At 38.3% G+C, this 21,561-nt stretch overlaps 1 protein-coding gene across 1 annotated transcript in view; it reads right to left on the reverse strand.

Annotated features, from left to right (window-relative positions):
* Positions 1 to 11,438, reverse strand: part of LOC122810593 — a 217,683-nt gene extending 206,245 nt beyond the window's left edge. The window contains exon 1 of the mRNA XM_044082170.1: positions 11,322 to 11,438. The gene's annotated coding sequence lies outside the window, so the exon portion shown is untranslated. The remainder of the gene's footprint in view (positions 1 to 11,321) is intronic.
* Between the last annotated feature and the right edge of the window lie 10,123 nt (positions 11,439 to 21,561).

Below are 21,561 nucleotides of genomic sequence, written 5' to 3' on the forward strand. Positions count from 1 at the left end.
TGGAGGATACTGTTGTGCTTCCTGCTAGGGTCATGGCTGAGAGCAGAGTGTGGAATGCTGGAGCAGACATTCCTCTGCTCAGTGGAGGATACTGTTGTGCTTCCTGCTAGGGTCATGGCTGAGAGCAGAGTGTGGAATGCTGGAGCAGACATTCCTCTGCTCAGTGGAGGATACTGTTGTGCTTCCTGCTAGGGTCATGGCTGAGAGCAGAGTGTGGAATGCTGGAGCAGACATTCCTCTGCTCAGTGGAGGATATTGTTGTGCTTCCTGCTAGGGTCATGGCTGAGAGCAGAGTGTGGAATGCTGGAGCAGACATTCCTCTGCTCAGTGGAGGATATTGTTGTGCTTCCTGCTAGGGTCATGGCTGAGAGCAGAGTGTGGAATGCTGGAGCAGACATTCCTCTGCTCAGTGGAGGATACTGTTGTGCTTCCTGCTAGGGTCATGGCTGAGAGCAGAGTGTGGAATGCTGGAGCAGACATTCCTCTGCTCAGTGGAGGATACTGTTGTGCTTCCTGCTAGGGTCATGGTTGAGAGCAGAGTGTGGAATGCTGGAGCAGACATTCCTCTGCTCAGTGGAGGATACTGTTGTGCTTCCTGCTAGGGCCATGGCTGAGAGCAGAGTGTGGAATGCTGGAGCAGACATTCCTCTGCTCAGTGGAGGATACTGTTGTGCTTCCTGCTTGGGTCATGGCTGAGAGCAGAGTGTGGAATGCTGGAGCAGACATTCCTCTGCTCAGTGGAGGATACTGTTGTGCTTCCTGCTAGGGCCATGGCTGAGAGCAGAGTGTGGAATGCTGGAGCAGACATTCCTCTGCTCAGTGGAGGATACTGTTGTGCTTCCTGCTTGGGTCATGGCTGAGAGCAGAGTGTGGAATGCTGGAGCAGACATTCCTCTGCTCAGTGGAGGATACTGTTGTGCTTCCTGCTAGGGTCATGGCTGAGAGCAGAGTGTGGAATGCTGGAGCAGACATTCCTCTGCTCAGTGGAGGATACTGTTGTGCTTCCTGCTAGGGTCATGGCTGAGAGCAGAGTGTGGAATGCTGGAGCAGACATTCCTCTGCTCAGTGGAGGATACTGTTGTGCTTCCTGCTAGGGTCATGGCTGAGAGCAGAGTGTGGAATGCTGGAGCAGACATTCCTCTGCTCAGTGGAGGATACTGTTGTGCTTCCTGCTTGGGTCATGGCTGAGAGCAGAGTGTGGAATGCTGGAGCAGACATTCCTCTGCTCAGTGGAGGATACTGTTGTGCTTCCTGCTAGGGTCATGGCTGAGAGCAGAGTGTGGAATGCTGGAGCAGACATTCCTCTGCTCAGTGGAGGATACTGTTGTGCTTCCTGCTAGGGTCATGGCTGAGAGCAGAGTGTGGAATGCTGGAGCAGACATTCCTCTGCTCAGTGGAGGATACTGTTGTGCTTCCTGCTAGGGCCATGGCTGAGAGCAGAGTGTGGAATGCTGGAGCAGACATTCCTCTGCTCAGTGGAGGATACTGTTGTGCTACCTGCTAGGGTCATGGCTGAGAGCAGAGTGACTGCTTTTGTTTCTCTTCCTCCAGCTGTGATTCCTTTCAATACTATATCTGTGCTTCACAAACTGATAACATTGTTGTGTATATTGTGCATGGGTCTGGTTAAATCACTTTGGCACAAAGTGAAGGTGTTGATGATTCAGAGTTATTGGAAATGCTGGATGTTACAGAACTATGTGAAGATAATAGATGGGGGCATATTATGGAAGACTTTGACTGACAGCTCTCCCTTTCATCTTCTACTCCTTTGACTGACAGTTAGGATTTGTTGGAATTTGAGGTTGCAGGCGCTGCTTTTGTTTCTTCCTACAAACCTGGGCCTTCTGTTTGTCCTGCTCATGTTCCTGTTGTCTGCTGTTGGTGATACAACATTCAGGTCTTATGCTGTTGTTATCACTTCCAAATGGGATGCCTTTCCAGGCCCATGTCCAGCTTTTAGCAGACTATTGACATCAGTGTGTAGGTCTGCATTTTTCCTTATCTGTATTTGTTGCTAGGTCCTAATGTATATGGGACTACTTGTTTCTCCTGTTCAACGTTATCTTATTACAGTGTAGGACTGGTTGATGTGATTTTGAATGCATATGCTTTCAGGGTACTCTTAAGCAGTGATGTTGTAAAGACTTTTGATTTAATCAGCCATTCTAATCTGTGGATATTATTAGCTGCTTCTTGTTGTCCTCATTTTCAGAATTGTTCCTGTACCTCGCAAGGTAACAATAGGGTATTCCATCTAGTTAAGGGGTGTGTTAGTGAAAGTGTTCTGATGCACCAAGGTATTAAACAGGGATGCCCTCTCAGTGGTCTGTTCTCATTAATTTTGGTTTATTCATCAGTGTTTGTGGAAAGGTACAGGTATATTTTTGAAACTGTTTCTACGTACTTGGATGATGTTTTGCTGGCTCAGAAAAATGTTTTGTGGATGCTGGATATTATATATATTTTTGTCTTCTTTACAAAGAATTGTTTTGTCTCTAAACAAAGGTAAATGCAAGGGCTTCAGGCACAATGTCATCGCTGAAGGGGATCATATTTACTAAGTGGGGCATTCATTTTCTGGGCATCACTTTCAGTACTAAAGAGTTATATGAACTTCAGTGAAAAGGGAAACTAATGATTTATTGATTTAAAGTAAAAGAGAGAATGCAGAAGGAGACAAAGGTGGATGGAGAAAGGAAATTAAATCTTTAATATAATTAAGCATTTTAAAGGTAAAATTTGTATTCTGAGAGCAAGTATTGTGAGAGTACTTAGGAAATAACTGAGATGATCCTAAAAATGTTAGGATTTTTAGAACAATTTGGGGGTTTTCTGAATGAATAGTTTGACTTTTTCTGAAATAAATGGATTTGGCAACATTTGTGTTAATTCTAGTACTGATTTTGAGCTAATTCAAAGTGTTAAATGTAGTGGCACTGGAAGGGTCCCATTTCCATTCTTTCCAATCTGTTTTTCAATCCTTTATATGTTTTTTTTAATTATACTAAACACATGGATTTTTTTTCCTTTTTAAACTTAGCTGTCTCTTATTGAAATCAGTCTGTCTTTTATGGGAGAGAAATTACTGCACAGCACAGACAAGGCAACAGTAGGATCAGTTTCATTATTCACAGCAGACCAGTTTATATAGTCAAGTTCAGATAATAAGATAGATTTTTGAGGATTCAGAAATGGCTTGAGAAAATATTACTACTGGTGGAGGCTGTGATTTTAGTGACTATAATAAGCAAACAGAATGTTAGTCTCCCACTGAATTTTGAAGAACATACAGCGTCCACAACTTTCCTGGGCATGGGCAGTCATTACTAAATACAGTCCTGGGTATTGACTAGAGTATCTATGGTATTACATTGGGATGAAACGGCTACGCTTGAAATGATCTCTGGGTTGATAGCCTAGTAACCGCTTATGATCCTATTATAAAGAAGCTGGTGATGACATCTGAGAGTGTTCCCATTCCAGAATACAGTTTGGGTCTTGTACACTCCTGAGAGTGTTCCCATTCCAGAATACAGTTTGGGTCTTGTACACTCCTGAGAGTGTTCCCATTCCAGAATACAGTTTGGGTCTTGTACACTCCTGTACCAAGTCTGTTAGATTTTGAAGGCTGAGAAACCTACAAAAGTCATTTTTCTGAAGAGCAGTCCAGTCTATGATAAGATAATTCTAATACTGTAACGTTGTTTCTATCTGTATGCTTTAAGATGTTTTCTAATGTATTTTGCAGTAATTCAAAGAGGAGGGATAAGGAATATAAATTGAATCAGTCTACATTTTGGGGAGTCATGGATTTCTTGGAGTCCACTTTCAGTTTAGTTGCTGAAACTGATCAATGACATAAGGGTCATAGAAGCTTATGGCTATGTTGCTTCATATAGTATATGATTTTTCCAAGGTCAGCAGTCAGTCAGTTAAGAGTGTTTGTCCTTTTCTCTGCATGGTATATGATTTTTCTAAGATCAGCAGTCAGTCAGTTAAGGAAACTTGTCCTTTTCTCCATTGTTGTGCAATCTCAAATTTGATAAATTTAAAGTAGCAGGAGAGTGAGGACACTGCCCACCGATGTAAGAGTTGTACAAGAAATTGTTTTTTTCCTTATTTTGACAGGGTTTTTGTGGATTTGATGTGTTCAATAGTATCCTTTACTTTCAAGCCATTGAGTTTGATGTATTTAGTTCTTGATGTACAATGACAAACTCAATGCAAAGATGTACATTCTAATGCCTTTTGAGAAAATGCCTACCCAGGCAAATTATTCCGTTTATAAGATACCTCTAAGGGCTGGCCTGGTAGTTAGAAATCTTGGAGTCCATGTAGTCAGTAATCTGGCTTTTGACCAACATGTAGCCAGGGTAGACAGAAAATCATTCTATGTCACCCAGCTTATAAGTAAGGGAATGACATCCGGTCCAAGGAAGTTATTGTACCACTCTACTCATCCATTAGCTGACCCATCACTGAGTACAATGTACCCTTTCAGCATGTACCTGACTAGGCATATGCAACAGTGGGGAAGCCCACAGAGGTTCCTTACCAATGGGATCTGGGGTATTAACACACTGTCTTATACAAATTGCCTTAGAGCCCTGTCTTTATAGTCAGTCTCCTACAGGTTGTTGAGAGGCAATCTATGCTTGGCATATAAAGCATCCTTAGATCTAGCACTGATGGAGCTTTTGCACATCCACAAAACAAGCAGCCCCAGAAACACCAGATCCAGGGAACTGAACTTTGCTTGTGACATAAACAAAACATGCTGACAAGACAGGTATGTTACTCAATGGATCCTCATGCTGTGGAAAAGGTTCCACATCCATGAGAAGCAGAGTCCATCCCTAACTCTATTCAAATGTAACCTTGACCATTGGATGGGAAATCTCAAATGCATCCATGGGGTGGCCCCCTATCCCTTATAGACAGGGGCCAACAGTAAACATTCCCTACACAATATAATGCCAATGTAACATTTTAGCAACCTCCTAATTAGTATACCCCTCCTAACTAACATACCCCTTCTAACAAACATAGCCCTCCAATTAAGACATACATTACCAGGGGATGCAATTGGGTTGGATTGTACAGCTGGTGGTCATTAATCTAGTATATATCTATGAACTTTTCCACAAACACCACAGTGTCAGCTGAAACATATGTGCTACCACAAATGACTTCCTGACTTGCAGTTGTGTCACCTGACAGTGTGCGCCCAGCAGACCCATTCTCCATGGGGGCAACAACCAGTTCTCCCTCTTTTTTTCTAGGTGTTGCTCATACAGAAAGCCAGAGCTGACCTCCTCCCCACAGGATGGACAAGATGACAACACCCTTTCTCTGAGTCTTCACCTCCATCACCAATGTCATTAACTGAACATGGGCCATCTGAGTCATAGTCAAAATTTCCACCATCTGTGCCATGGGGCCAGAATGCAGTTGTGGAAATATTTGTCAACAGTGATTGCTCTGGGTTAGTTTGAATGCCACTCAACTACTGAATAATGAATAATGCAGCAGGAATGAGAAGTCTGCTCTTTTTAATGTGGTGGTAAATGTTTTTTTTTTCTTAAATAAAGTAGCTGCAAAATGAATATTTTCTAAAAGTAATGCAACAAGGTGGTTACTTTTTATCTATCATTCTTGAATGGTAATATTAAATCAATGAGAGAGGTCATTACACAATTCAATGTTTTTTAAAATATCTTTGCTGAGTAGCAAAAAGGTTGCATATATGCTTATATACTTATTAGAAATGTGAAAAGTATCTTTACCAGCAAAGTAATCTGTACAGGAAAACACTCATGCCATTGCAATATATGTTGTACTGAAGTTGTGTGGCACAGCTTTCAAGTCAGGTCAGAGGGTTACAGCTGTAGAGAGGTACCGGAGCTCTGTTTTGGTCACACAACCCAGTGTGTGCTTGGAATGTGTTCATGGAGCTGTTTTGAAACAATGCAGAAAACTATTTCTACGTTTAAAAAGGTACATGAATAGTCACTAATGCATGGTGCAGTATGGAATCACTACACAACTCAGTGTGGTGCAGCTAAAATGCAGCAAATTTGGCCATACAAGGTGGTATATAAAACACAGTGACTAGGTTCCATACAGTTAATAAGTGAAAATTTTAGGTGGTATGCAGTGTGTAGGATATCTCCTTTATACTGAGGCACATTCATGTAGTACCACTGCCCAAAAGGCCTTTACCTATTGCCTCCCCCCACTTTAATAATCAAACTAAGAACAAGCAAAATAACTCTCAGTATCCTCAGACCAAAACTGGCTCCCATAATGAGCTGGGGACTGGTCAAACCTTCAACATAAATGTCACAGCCAGTGGCTAACAGCATCTGAATGAGATCTGTATGGTACTGCATATCTACTCATTCAGAGATATTACTTGCCAGATGGTTTGGGAGATGTGCAGTAGTTGTTCTGGTTTGGCCACCATTTTTTGAACATGTACTGTGCCAGATTTGTGACACTAAGAGTATTTTAGTGCCAGGTAAGGGATACTCTGTGAACTAAATTATGCATATTGTAAGTCCAGATGGAAAGGAAAATAACATTATGCAAAGACTGGGAAGTTTAATGTGATTTGTTTTGTTGATTTAATGGTCATTAATGAGTGTAAAACAGGCCACCTAGGAGTCTGTTGCCAGTCTAAATACTTGTATATTTTAAATGCTTAAAATTACTCTAAATCACTCTTGGATTCTTATAGAGAATATGAGTTTCTCACATTCATTAGTAGTCAGTCCCATAACCTTAGGGTTCACCTAAAGTGATCTGGATTGGAATTTTAATTGTCACAAGCAATGTGATAGAAAGATATTATGGGTAGAAAGAGAGGAACTTGCCTTCCTCATGTCCAATCATGAAGGTAAAAGATTATTATGATAATCATAAATATTATGATGATATTTCCCTTAAGTATACAGTCTTTTGGCTTTTCCCGGTTAGGGGTCACCACAGCAGAACTCCAGTCCGCTAATGATTGGCAGTGGATTTTTGCAGTGCTGACTTGCCAGCCTGATGCCCATTCTTCAAAGAGTATAATGCAAAATACAAATTGCTCTTACATAATCATGTTTTATAGTTAAGACCAGGTACCTTATTGATTAAGCTGGAGAATGCATTGGATGTGTTCCAGTTTACTAATGTTTTCAAGTGAACAGAGGCAGGAGGATGTACAGTCCTCTATGGTGGAGCAAACAAGAGCAACATAAATGGACACCATAACATCAGCATTTTTGGGTGATGGTTTTAATAATACAATGCAGTGTAAATGTTTACATGCATGTGGCACACGGGTACCAAATGAGAAACCTTTAGAGTTGTAGATCCCTGTCTCTTTCTAACACTCCATGCCAGAGATGATATCATTACTAACAGCATACAGAAACTGATAGTTGTCTTTCCCAGTGTGTGATGGCGCATTCTGAGCTATTAAATTCAAACTTATGTTTATTGGACGGGTTAAACAAGTCATCCAGTTGTTGTTGCTGTTGAAGGTACTGTTGGTTAAAGGTTTTAGTGACAGGAGATGCCAAGTTTGACATTGCCAGTACACTTGCCATACCATGCGGTCTTTCATGTGTTAAAAACTTTCACTTATTACATGGATGGAACCTCCTGACACAACATCCACTGAAATAAAGTAAAATGAGATGAAATGAAATGAACTAAATAAAATAAAATGTAGTATAATTAAATTAAATAAAATAACCTACAACTTGGTGGCCCTCAGCTTTAGGAGAGGTAAAACAGAAATAAAGTCATTGATTCCTGGGAGTTAGTTTTGTCCATTATACTTCTTTTTATTTCCTTTCCTTCATTTCATATAATTTTATTCTATTTTATGGATGTTATCATTTACACTAATTACTGTTTTTATAAATTCAAAATATTTAATACAAGATGTGATTGACAACTAATTATTTAGACAGTAATAGTTAACTGTTTTGAATCTGGATGTTACTAATTTTATTTTTTATTTTTTTTTATTTATTTATTTATTTTGGAACAATGCAAAGATCCATGAGTTTTTGTTTGTCATGTGGTTTGGTGTCACTATGTAAATGGGGGGGGGTGGATTCACTTTTTGTTCTGATGATGTTGCTGCTGGTGGAGAAACACAAGCACTAAAATGCTGAGCTACGTGCTTCATGATTTTTGTCAGTGATTTCCGCTGACTGACTGTTAAGGAGGTTTGTTGGTTTATGCTCATATGCTGTTCTTCATTATTAGTGTGGGAAGAATCAAAAAGGGATAAGCAATAAAAGAAGAAATATATACTGAAAAGAAATAATTTTAATCTTCCCTTGAAATACCACATATGGAAATTTTAACAGAACAAAGTATTACAACACACCCAGAGTAAATGAAGAAAGAAAAACCTGTATCAGATGTGTAGTATAGAATTCAAAGTGTCGGCATACTTCTGATTTGAAATATTTGACTGAATTAATACATTTGAGCAAAGTATCAAACTAAGATGCATCTTATTAATATTTTTGCAAAATATTTTCATTCAAAAGAGACAAAAGGATTCACTACTGTAGTCTTCGCATTGAATACACTTAGAAAACTGACATAAAGTAACCTGAGATGCTTCAATAAAACCTTCCAAGAGAAAGAACCAGACTCAGGAGATGAAATTAGTCACACTATTCTAACAAGCATTCTCATTATATTTGATTTAAATGGGCATCTGAGGTCTTTGTTATGTCAGTTGGTTTTAATGATCATGGCTTTGAACATAGTGGCTTACAAGCATGTGCTGTCACAGTAATTGGAGCTAGGCCAACAAACTCCAGATATTCTATTTCAAGTGTATGAGGAGGCACATCAGATACCATGTTTAAAAGTAAAAAAAATGTTTTTAATGTAGCAGTCAGTAAAATATACTCTGTCTCACAATACATGGAAAAATAGCTTTTTTTTAGAACCATATCATGTTGATTTACTCTGCAGCCACATTTTTCAAAGTACCAGAGTGCCTTTTTTGGAAGACGAAAGAATTTTGTGATATTCTTAACATAATTCCTCCCAGCACCATCCACCATAACACTTCCTCCAAATATCTACAAGCATGAAAGTGTGTGATAAATGTTATTACTTCGCACCATCTACAACAGGTAAATATGAAACAGTTTATTATGCATTCTGCATAATTCTATTCACATTTATGTCCATGCATTCATTTTTTTATTTATTCATTTATTCAGATCTTTATACGGTGATTTGGTGGGTAACTTGTCTGGCAAGCGATAACCTCACAGACAATGCTAGAAAAAAATCCATAGTGAATTTTGATATGAACAGAAAGACAGGAGAAGCTGTTAGGTTTCAATTCTTTGGCCTGCAGAATTATCCCACCAAGGTACACTACTGTTCCACAAAAGGAGATTCTCCAAGCCTCAGCTCTCCAAGACTGATTTCCTCAGCAGTGCCAGCATTTCCATTGAAAGGCATTGTCAGGGGATTGTGAAGGACTAAGTGCTGATTCTGGGCATTTGTCCCCTCCTCCTGTGTAGTGCAATCATAGAGATATTACATTAGTTAGGGAGTTCAGAATGGATTACTCAACCCCCCCCCCCAAAAAAAAAAACAGAAAATTATGTTTTCTGGAGGTCATTTTCAGTGGATTAGTAGAAGCTCCCACCAGGTAGGCACACACTAGGTACCTAAGTGTCTGGAAAGACTTGCCATTCAGTCACTACACTGCAATAGTCAGTATTTTCCATTTTTTTAACCTCAGAATTCAGGAGGGTATAATTAGAGATGAGTATATTAATAGCAGAAATGAAATACACTTTACTAGTAGTTGTCCTGTACTTAGCACACACTGCTGAACTACTAAAGATCATGCTGAACAGAATTTGCAGATTTATTTATTAAATGTCTGAGCAGCATTGCCTCTCCTTTGAGAAGGCCTTGTAACTCCTTTTATGGCAATAGATGCAGTTCTGTCTTCAGACTTGATATTTAAACTTATGCACCTAGATTAATACCTGCTCCTTGTCAATAAGGTAAATATTGCCTCCTTTGATTACCCCCTAAGATATGATCAGATTAACTTTAAGATGACAGTAGGTAAGAAGTCTTCTGAAAAATCACACCAGTTTTCTGGAACCTCTTGCTTAATCATACCAAAATGTAGCAAATGACAGAGTAAATCAAATCAAAACTCTTAAATCATCTGAAACCTGAATACGAATACAGTTGTTACCAGGACAATGTGTAATTCATTTCTGTTACATAGCTGACTTTGTAATGCTGTATACAATGACATTCTTTTGTTTTGTGGGAATTATCTCTATTTAATAACAGTGAAGTGTTCTATCTTTGTCCAAGCTGTTCTGACTATGTATATGTATTTAGATATACTTAGGCACTTTAAGTGAAACTTTGCATTTTCTTGTATGCTAATATTTACATTTAAAAGTCTTTTACTTATGTTGCAATGTATGTTTTTACACAAAAGGCATTGCAATGTATTATCCTCACTTTTATCTGTGTCTGGGTTTTGTGCTAGAGTTATGATTGAAAAAAAATCTTTGGATCAGCCCACTTACCAGACCAGCAAATTACTAAATAAAAATGAAATAAAATATGATAAGTAAGTGGACTGATCTAAGCCGCTGTTTTCAACTATGACTAGGATAAGATGTTCCTCTAACAAGCAAGCTACTTGAAAGAGTATGTGTACAATTAACAGTATATATTACAATAATCAGAAAATCAACAGTCAAGTTACCTAACAAAAAAACAGCCTATTAGATAAAATGGTTAATATAATAACAAGAAAATGTGTGTGCTCACTGCCACAGTTGTTCTTTTCAGTTTTATACGTTTCTTGTAAATTGTATAAATATACATATATACTGAACTGCACGCACATAGATATACACATTCAACTACTATATAACAAGTCATACATAATGAAACGGGTACCCACACGATTTCTCTGCTTATACATATATAAAACACACACACATGGATGTACACATACAAGTATATAAAAGCAGACTCGTATAGAATGAAACATGCACCTGCACTTTTATGCTTTCATGTATAACACACACACACACATACGCACACACATATGAAAGTAGTCGTAGTTTACCAAATAATTAAACATGAAAATAAAAGCACGTGCAAACCCAAGTTAAATTTAAATATTTTAAGTTCAAACAAAAGCTAAGTAGATGACATTTATGTTTGCTTAGTTGCTTATGCCTGCCCACTAAAAATAAGAAAGACAGACAGAGATGAAAAAAATGAAAAAAAAAACATACCACTGTTATGTTAATATGCCTTGCTTCCTTTATTTGCCATTCCTGACTCCACATATCTTGTAATGTGAATTAAAGCCTAGCTTGTGCAACGCAGCCTGTCTGACTAGTTACATCGTATGTGAGAGTTGTCAGTCTCATGAGTAGCTGAAGGCAGCGTGTGCAGTTTCACCATGTGATTCGGCTAGAAACCAAAACTTTCCAATGACAGCTGAACAGGAAATGTGAGGTTTATAGTGAGGGCGTACTGCTAATTCTTCCCAATTTAAAAAAAATTCCAGTTGTCTAAAAACAATGAGAGGCGAACTGCATTGATATGACATAAGGAAATAGCAGGAGGTTTCTAAAATCGCTCATCATTTCATTCTAAATTGATGTGCCCATTTGAAATGATAACTCCTGTACCTTCTTTAGAGTTACAACTGTGATCTTATGTGTATTAAAACAGTAGTACAACTATAACAGTACACACTCTGCTGTGCTACTCCAAAGGTAAGTAAAGCCAGATGACAACATGGTGTCATACACCTGGCTCTTCTCACCTTTCTAGCTACAGTTACAGCACTGTCCTCCTAACATCCCGAGATCTTTGAACCAAGTTGTTGCTACAGTCTTCAAATCTGTTGATAATGACCACAGACTTCTCCAACCCTTGGCAAGATGATGTGCAATACTTCTTGTCGAGTTCAGTGATTTCCCATGCCTGAAGAAAGGTTTTAGATGACCAGAGAACAGAGCAGACAGTGGATGAAACCAGAAGGTATAAAACGAAAATGAACTTAACTCTGTGGATGCAGAGACGTGGAACCATCAGTAATGTTTAAGAATGCAAATATTTTTCAGAAAAGCAGAAACAGAAAAAACAGTTTGATAATTCATTTCCTAATGCACTGAATAGACATAAGGCAGTTCTGAGAAAGATATGATAATGTAGGCTTTATGTTAACTAAAACTAGAAGTGTATGCAGTCAGATTGCATGAAATGTTTAAACTCTGCTTCTGTATTTCTCATGTCACTTCTAAAAGGCTCTTGTTCCAGTATGAATGGCTTTGCTGTACGTTACATATTAGCAAATAAAATCAACAGTTTGTGCAAAACCATGTGACATTAACATTATTTCTTTCTCATTATGTTTCCTGAACAGAAAAAAACATGCATCTGAATGCTCTAAACATCTTGGTTATGAATGCTTGTGTGCTGTATTTGGACTGTTTTTGTTCTGCATTTGAGAAGTGATATTCTACAAATAGGGACGGAACAAAGCTGAGCATTATGACCCGCAGTGAAAGAGATAAAGAGTTTAAAAGCAGAAAGGCCGTCTTTGCTATGGGCCGGTCAGTTTCAATGAGCACAATGCATGTTTGGCTGGAGAAACCAAACTCCTTAATTAGATATTAAGCCGCTGAAAACAAGTAGCAGCCCTTGCCTGTGGTTCTTCTGGTTCACTGAGCTTCTCTCCCAGTCAACTAAATGAATCTCAGTGACACAGTAGAGAAACCTCATTTCTGATACTGATACAGGATCACATCCTTTTAGTCAGTTGCCACATGTAAGGATTGGGATGCAGAATGAACAGTAAAGTTAGAATTCTGACCAAGAACTCAGCCCCCACTTCATTGCCACAGAGCAGATAAGCACCTCTAAAACTATAGTAGTATACCACACAGTCCCATTGTCAGTCTGACACAGCACAATCAACTTTAATTTTATTTGGGTGATTTTTCACAAAACACCAAGTAGAAAGTGAGAGTAAACATTAAACATGTAAAACAATCTAACTTATCATAACAAAAGAACTAGAAAACCAGTAAACATATATCATCCAACCTCTTCATGGCAATTGTCTGTGAGATGGACCTGGAGTTGCCTAAAAGCAACCTTCATGACATCATTTCCTAAAAATGGAAGGCTAGAGACTGGTCAGAAATTATCGAGAATATTTGGGCCTTGAGTTTGCTGCTTTAGAGTAGGGATAGCCATAGATTCTTTCATAGCCAGTGGGAAAATCCTGAGTCTCAAAGAAATCCTCAAAATCAGGAAAATCACCTGTTCTAGGCCATCCACTCATTATATGTTGAAGTCAGAAATGAATGCCACTCCTGTAATTGGTGTCAGGGCTGAATCACTTAAAGGGCAGTATTGTAACTAAAACAAGCCACTTGCTATAATGCACATATTCGTAGCAAGAGATTTACTATAGTTTAAATCAGAAAGTTTTTTCATTGTTTTGGTGCTCTGCCTAGAGAGCTGAGGAGTATATATCACAGATTGGGGAGATCAGACATTGCTCTATAAAAGAGGAGCTCTAGATGATCAGGGAACAGACCTTTTATTCTTTCTTTGTTTCTTTTTGCTCTTCGACTTACCATTAATGGGCACCAAGCGAGGAGAGGAGACCTTGCTCATTAATAGAGGAGCACTAGATTAGGGAACAGACCTTTTTTGCTTTATTTTGTGCTCCTTAACTTAGAGTCAAGGTGTACTAGACTGAGTAAAAGCACCCGGCATTAGAAGAAGAAGCGACAGCTCTGAACAGGGTGGATCTGATATAAAAACAAAAACCTTGTTGAAGAAGAAACAAGCAACAGATTCACACACATAATCAGATAGCGCTCTCCCTTCTGGTCAAAAACACTGGGCTGCACACCCCTTTGAACACCCAGAACAGTGTGCCCTGTCAATTAGCTGTGGTAGAGATCTCTCTAGATAGTTAAGCTGCCTTTGTTTGACTGATCGCTATATGATAAGTAACATAATGCTCCTCCAAATTAAAGTTGTCACTCTACAGACCCTCCATGCTAATGATGCTCCAACAGTGCTCATTAATACAAAGAAGGTAGAAATGATGATCAAACCATGGTTTACAGCTTCTAGAGGAAATTGGGCAAATGCGACTTGGGGCAACTGACGTTAGAGTTAACAACAGAGACCTATTATAGTCCTCAACCAAAACATACACAGACTTAGCACCATCCTACAGTAAGAAAGGAGAGATGGTAGGGGGAAAAACTTCTGGACTGTCCAGTGGAGCAGATCAGCTTCAGTTCATGAGCCGTGTAGCTCTAAATGCAGATGTTTTAGACTGAAGTGGACCAGTAAATGATAAGGCCATGAAACTGGCTCCAGCATCTTCCTACCCAACTGGAATACTAAGCCAGAGGTATAATCCAATATCTGAATTGCAGAGATATTGCCTGAGTAAACCCAAAGCCTTTCATTTTGCAGAGGAATTCATGGGCAAAGGGTCACTGACTCTTTTGCGACCTAAAGGTTAATGTCACCTTGTCTTTACTATTGAATAAGACCCTGGCATTTTTAAACTGCTCCACCAAAGGTAACTGCTTCCACCTCCCCACCTGAATAGAGCAAAATACTCTATTCCAGGGGAGAACCATGAGTTCAGATTTGGGGGAGTTGATTTTTTTTCTCAACCATATTATACAAATTGGTGAAACTCTTAAGAGTGTCTTGGAGGTCAGTAATGCACATCTGACAACACAGTACACCTCCAAAAAATTACTCGGGTAGCTTTAACAGCCACTGAAACATGGCTTTGTAACCAGCAACGTATGCTCAAACCAACAAAGACCAAACTACTACTTTTTTCTCCAAATCCCTCTCTCATGAAAAAAACAAAAAATAACGTCCTCTCTCTTTGATAATGCAATCATCAAAGTCACTTCTCATAGCAAACTATTAGGAGTGATAATGGATGATAATCTTACATTCAACATGCATATACAAAATTGCATAAGAAAAACTCATCAAAACCTAGGGATGCTTTACAGAGCCAAAAACCTTCTCAAAGACACAACTAAAACCACACTGGCACTATTTATCTCCTCCCACACTCTTCATTATGGCACCCCATCCCTACTAATCTCCAGGCTTCATAAAAATTAAAATTTGAATCATGCTATAATAAAATTGCTAAATTTGCAGCGCCATACCAAGGTTGCTAATTCTTGGAAATACTTACCTGTATCGATCAGGTCTACACCCTCCCTCCCATCTTTCAATACTAGTCTGATTAGTACCTTTCATTCCTTATACCACCGTACTCTCCCTTCTTCACTTCCTCTCTAAATATACCATAAGCCTGTTTTTCCCTCACTTCATATTGCAATTCCTATTTCTATTAGACTAACTTTCCTGTAATTTCTCATCAAACTGTCTAACATTTCTCCAAATGTTAAATGATTGTCATACACCTTGTACAGAGTAAACATATTATACTTGCAACGAATACTTCAAAAGGTTTGCATTTTCATTACTTCAGTAGAAACACACCCTCACTACTGGTCCACTTCACCAGTCTTGGCCCTACTACAATAACCTCCTTCCTTCTTTGTGTAGCAGCATCTACAATCTTCTTTAGCTGAACTTTTGCCCACCTTTATGAGTCGACCTTTACACCTTAAATCTCCTATCCTTTTCAGTTATTTATTTGTTATTAATAAAAATAAATAAAAATAGATAAAATAAAATACTTTGTTTATCCGTTGTTGACTAGGTTAGTCCCTCAATGCTGACGGCCTCTTTTTAGCGGTGACTTGAGGTGGTATTTATAATAACAAGGGGAAATATAGCCAGGGCACCAGGGAAATTCCCCTACTCTAAAATTAAAATTCATATTATAGCAGATATCCATTATCGTATGCAGTACTGATTTTCATAACGTGTATCTTATAGACCGTTTAATTCTTTTATATATTTATTTAATAAAGTTGCCCTACTCTTTTCAGTAAGTGCCAAGGGATCTTTTACATCAACCTGAGCAACTACAAACTCAAGGAGATGAGGTTTTTCTTTAAAACCCCATCCGAAGAATGGCACATTCAGGAGTGCAGCGCTCACTAATGTTGCACTGCAGCGTCAGTAATGGAAAAATGAATCCAATCATCTGCAGTTTGAATAAAATGTACAGTCATCTCATATTCCAGCATGAAAGGAAAGTTTTCTATCTGTTGAGGCACTGACTTGACTAGATCAAAACCTGCAGGGTCGCAGAGACTTTATTTACTATTCTTTTGCCTGTTTGTTCAAAACAACCTTCTCCAAAACTGCGCTTGGTATCTGAACTTCAATACCAACAAACACTAGATCAGTCCTTGCCCATGTTCAGATCAGCTGTTCAGCTCTACTGCAAGGAGTCTTCCAAATGTAGGCAATTTCCATGATGAAGTAATTCTGCCACTCCTACCCTACTTTTTCAATACATTCCCTTGTCTCCATACCCATTCTGCTGCCTGCATCCATCTATCTATTTATTTCACCCCATTTGCTTGTCTAAACTGCTTCTACCCACTGATTCTCCTCAAAACAATGTTTTAATGCATTTGCATATACATATAATATAAGAAAACTCATAAATGCTTGTGCATTTAATACAGGGCAGTATAGTCTGTATTTCATATTCTTTTATTCTGTTGCAAAACATGTAATTAATATCCTGCCTTTTTAAAACAAAACAGCTTTATTTGTATCTGCATCTACATCTTTATCTGCCTCTGGCCTTTATTGTGAGTAAAAAAAGGGTCTTCGGATCAGTTTACTTACTCAGGCATCAAATGTAAAGGAAAGAAACAAATAAATACATATACAACATATATATATATATATATATATATATATATATATATATATATATATATATAGGTGCTAATGACGTGGTTGAAAGAGTGTTAGGTCAACAGCTGCATAGTCAACTCCATATAGACAGCTGATTGACAGGTGTGCAACATTGCACAAATTGATGGGTTGGGAAATTTGCCCTTATACCATGTTTGTGCAGTCTCAGAGTTGGTGTGTATAAATCCATCCATTTACAACCCCTTTTTCCTATTTTTGCATACGATGTAGGGGTATCACTTTAACAGAAACAATTATCGAGAGCCAAGGTTCACACCACTGGGTGGCTAGCCCTGCTGTAGTTGTTCTTCCATACCACACATGAGCTCACACTCACGACTATGGCCAATTTAATATGCATGCATGTATGTGTATAAATAATTAGCAGTGTGAGTGGTTGCAGGCCTACCCATGAGAGGCACGGGGTGCTGTTTTATTTTATTTTATTTTTTAAATGTAAAAGTTTCCATGCACTGCAGCTGTTTTTCAGTGCACGAATACAGGCATGTTGGCATTCTTTTTCTTTTTCATTTTTGCTTACTTGTGGTGCATCCATGCATATGCCTATATACACACATACATATAAATAAAAGTGCATGCATATGTCTGTATGCATACATACATATAAATATAAGGCATGTGTCTATATATTTATTTATTTTTTTTATTTATTTTACATTTGTTGACCGGGCTAGTCCAGCTGGATATATGTCCATTTTCAGTGGAGGCCCGGGGAGAAAAGCTCCAACGATATTACAGATAATTCACAGCAACAGTCAATATAAGGTCAAAATAATAACACATTGAGTCAGAACATGTGATATACATGCAAGCAGGCATAGTCATCGCAGGAAATTACATAAACAAAGTTTAGTAGATATTTGCTATACAGATTCTAACAATAATTTTTTTTTTTTTTTTTTTTTTTTTTTTTTTACATATGTCCATAGGATGTTGTGTGAGGAGGAGTTAAGGAGGAAAGGAAAAAGAAAGGTTAATCTGGGTTGTTACAGGAACAGAGCCAGTGTTTATTGAGATGTGTTTTCAGCTGTTTTTTAAAGAGTGGAAGACTAGTTAAAGATGAGATATCAGATGGCAGTTTGTTCCATATTTTTCCAACAGAGTTAGAAAAAAGGCTATCACCTGCAGAGTTATTGGGTATGGTAATATTAGCCATTAGTTTGTTTGATGAACGTAGGTGTTTCAAGTTATTATAAGGCATAATGAGGTTAGAGAGAATTGGTGTTTTAGAAGGCTGGTATAGAATTTTGTGAGCAGTTAAGAGCTGTTGATAAATCAGCCTGTTAGGAAGTTCAAGCCAGCCAAGTTGTTTTAGGTTAAGACAGTGATGAGTTCTAAATAGGGATCCTGTGGCAAATCGAGCAATATTATGGTAAGATGTCGCAAGTTTCTTGAGGTTATTTTTAGAGAGATTGGTATAAATAGTAGAAGCATATAGAAGGGTAGAGATAAGGTGAGAACTAGCTAAGGTGGTCCGAGCTTCAGGTGTAAGGAATGGTTTGATTCTATAAAGGGAACCAATCTTTTTGTTTATTACTTTTATTGTGTTGTTAGTATGAGAATCAAAACTGAGATTGTTGTCAATAGTTATTCCTAATAGTTTTGTAGTAGCATCAGGAGAAATCAGAGTGTTATCAGAGGAAGTAATAGAGAAATTAAGAGAGTTTGATTTGTGGGTAGGTGAGAACAATAGTAACTTTGTTTTCTTGGGGTTGAGGAGTAGGCAACGGTCAGAGAACCAGTGTTCAACAGTGGAAAAAGCTTCTTGGGTAAGTGACAGGAGTTCAGTCTGAGAGGAAGCAGTGCAGATTATAGTGGAATCATCTGCATATTGTATGCAAGTAGTGTTTGGAATAGCTGACTGGAGGTCGTTAATAAATATAGAGAATAGGAGCGGGCCAAGGATAGACCCTTGAGGCACACCTATAGCTACAGGAAGGAGGTTAGATAATGAGTTTTTCCAAAGTACTGCCTGCTGACGGTTTTCTAGGTAAGATGTAAACCAGGATAAGGAAGAAGGATGAATTGAAAGAGATTTTAGTATGTGCAGCAGGAGTTTATGATTAACCATGTTGAAAGCTTTTGAAAGATCTATGAAGATAGAAGATGATAGATTATTGTTGTTACGGTTATGGTTGATAGCATTAGTAAAGGAGAGTAATGCTGTAGTGGTACTGTGTGAAGGTCTAAATCCATGTTGACTGTTAGCTAGTAGGTTGTTATGGAGAAGATGATTAAGTAGTTGTTTATGGATACACTTTTCCATGATTTTGGCTATAGGTGATAGCAATGCTATGGGACGAAAATTAGAGAAGTCATTAGAATTGCCCCCTTTGTGTAGTGGGATGATGTGAGATATCTTCCAAATGGAAGGGAAAATTCCTTCCTTTATAGATCTGTTTATCAGGATTGAGATGGGATAGGCAATGGCTATATACACACATACATATAAATAAAAGTGCATGCATATGTCTATATGCACACATACATATAAATATGAGTGCATGCATATGTCTATATGCATACATACATATAAATATAAGGCATATGTCTATATACACACATACATATAAATAAAAGTGCATGCATATATATGTCTATATACATACATACATATAAATATAAGGCATATGTCTACATACATACATACATAAATATAAATAAAAGTGCATGCATATGTCTATATACATACATACATATAAATAAAAGGCATATGTCTATATACATACATACATATAAATATAGGTGCATGCATATGTCTATATACATACATACATATAAATATAAGGCATATGTCTATATACATACATACATATAAATATAGGTGCATGCATATGTCTATATACATACATACATATAAATATAAGGCATATGTCTATATACATACATATAAATATAAGTGCGTGCATATGTCTATATACATACATACATATAAAGATAAGGATATGTCTATACACATACATATAAATATAAGGCATATATCTATATACATACATAGAAATATAGGTGCATGCATATGTCTATATACATACATACATATAAATAAAAGGCATATGTCTATATACATACATACATATAAATATAGGTGCATGCATATGTCTATATACATATATATATATATATATATATATATATATATATATATGTGTGTGTGTGTGTGTGTGTGTGCATGCATATGTCTATAACACATACATACATATAAAATAAGGCATATGTCTATATAGGTTCATAGGTTCATACTAGGCTATCTGCCCTAGGGCATTTATAAGCCTAGCCAGAATGTGTTTGGCTTTCGCCACCCATTTTAAATTTATTTTGCTATGCCCTTTTTTGAGGTTAGTATACTGTGCCTCTGTCTAACTGTGACACAGAAGTGATACCCAGGGTAAACCTACGATCTTCCATCCACTCATCAAGATTCCTCTAGAAGAGAGTCAATGAGGGACTCTGCCTAACCTGGACTGGGATTTTATTCTAGAGTGAAGGGAACCTCTGGGTTATGAATCTGTCCCTCCAGCATGTCCTATTTATTTCAGTGCTGAGGTTCAAGTCTCTCAAGCGCGTAGCTCAATGGGATTTGGATTTTCTGAGGTGCAGCATGTCCATTAATTCCGGGTTGGACATGGCTTTATATGTCAGGCACAGATCGCCTCTGAACAGACGGTATGCCACTGAGTAGAGCTGGAGTTTCTTTAACCGGGCAGCACTTGGCATCTGTTTGAGCCCTTTGATCCTCTTGGTGAGGTACTTTTGGGGTCTTTCCAGTTGCTGCAGGTGTCTGGTAAGGTACATCCCAAAAGGGGCATTGTACTCAATTATGGGCCTGATGAGGGATGAGTAAAGAGGCACGATGACCTCCCCTGATCTAGATGTGAATCCCTTCATGATTAGGTGGGCTATATAAAATATTTTTCTAACCACTTTGGCCACGTGGCTGTCAAATGAGAGATTGCTATCAACTTGGGTCCCCAGGTCCCTAGTTACTTCTTCTGTACTTAATGGATTACCACCTATGTGGTAATTTGTGGGCACTTTGTTTTTGCCAAAGGGGATGACTATACACTTTTTGGCATTTAGCTTGAGGCCATGGCTCTGGCACCAGTTGTCTGTTTCTATGAGGCCCTTTTGGAGGATGCTTGTGTCGGCTGGAGAGTCGATTATGGCGCCCAGTTTGCAGTCATCTGCGAACTTTGTCAGCCACAGTCCTTCCGTGTTGGCCTGTACCTCCAAGAAATATATACCGAACAAGAGAGGTCACAGGACTGAGCCTTGTGGGACACCACTTGTAACTGGTTTGGAGTCTGACATGGCTCCAGAAATTCTAACCTTGTGGGTTCTGTCCTTGAGCCAGTTAGCAATCCATCTAGTGACATAGGGGTTTATATTTAAGCTGGTGAGCTTATCTATAATGCCCGAGTGGGGTATTGTATCGAAGGCTTTTGCGAGGTCCAGGTAGGCTGTGTGGACCACCTTCCCCTCGTCAATGGCCTTGGTGACATACATACATACATATAAATATAAGGCACATGTCTATATACATACATACATATAAATATAAGGCATATGTCTATATACATACATATAAATATA

The sequence above is a fragment of the Protopterus annectens genome, chromosome 9.part0 (genome assembly GCF_019279795.1).
Source record: "Protopterus annectens isolate FY-2018-M chromosome 9.part0, PAN1.0, whole genome shotgun sequence".
Lineage (NCBI taxonomy): Eukaryota > Metazoa > Chordata > Ceratodontiformes > Protopteridae > Protopterus > Protopterus annectens.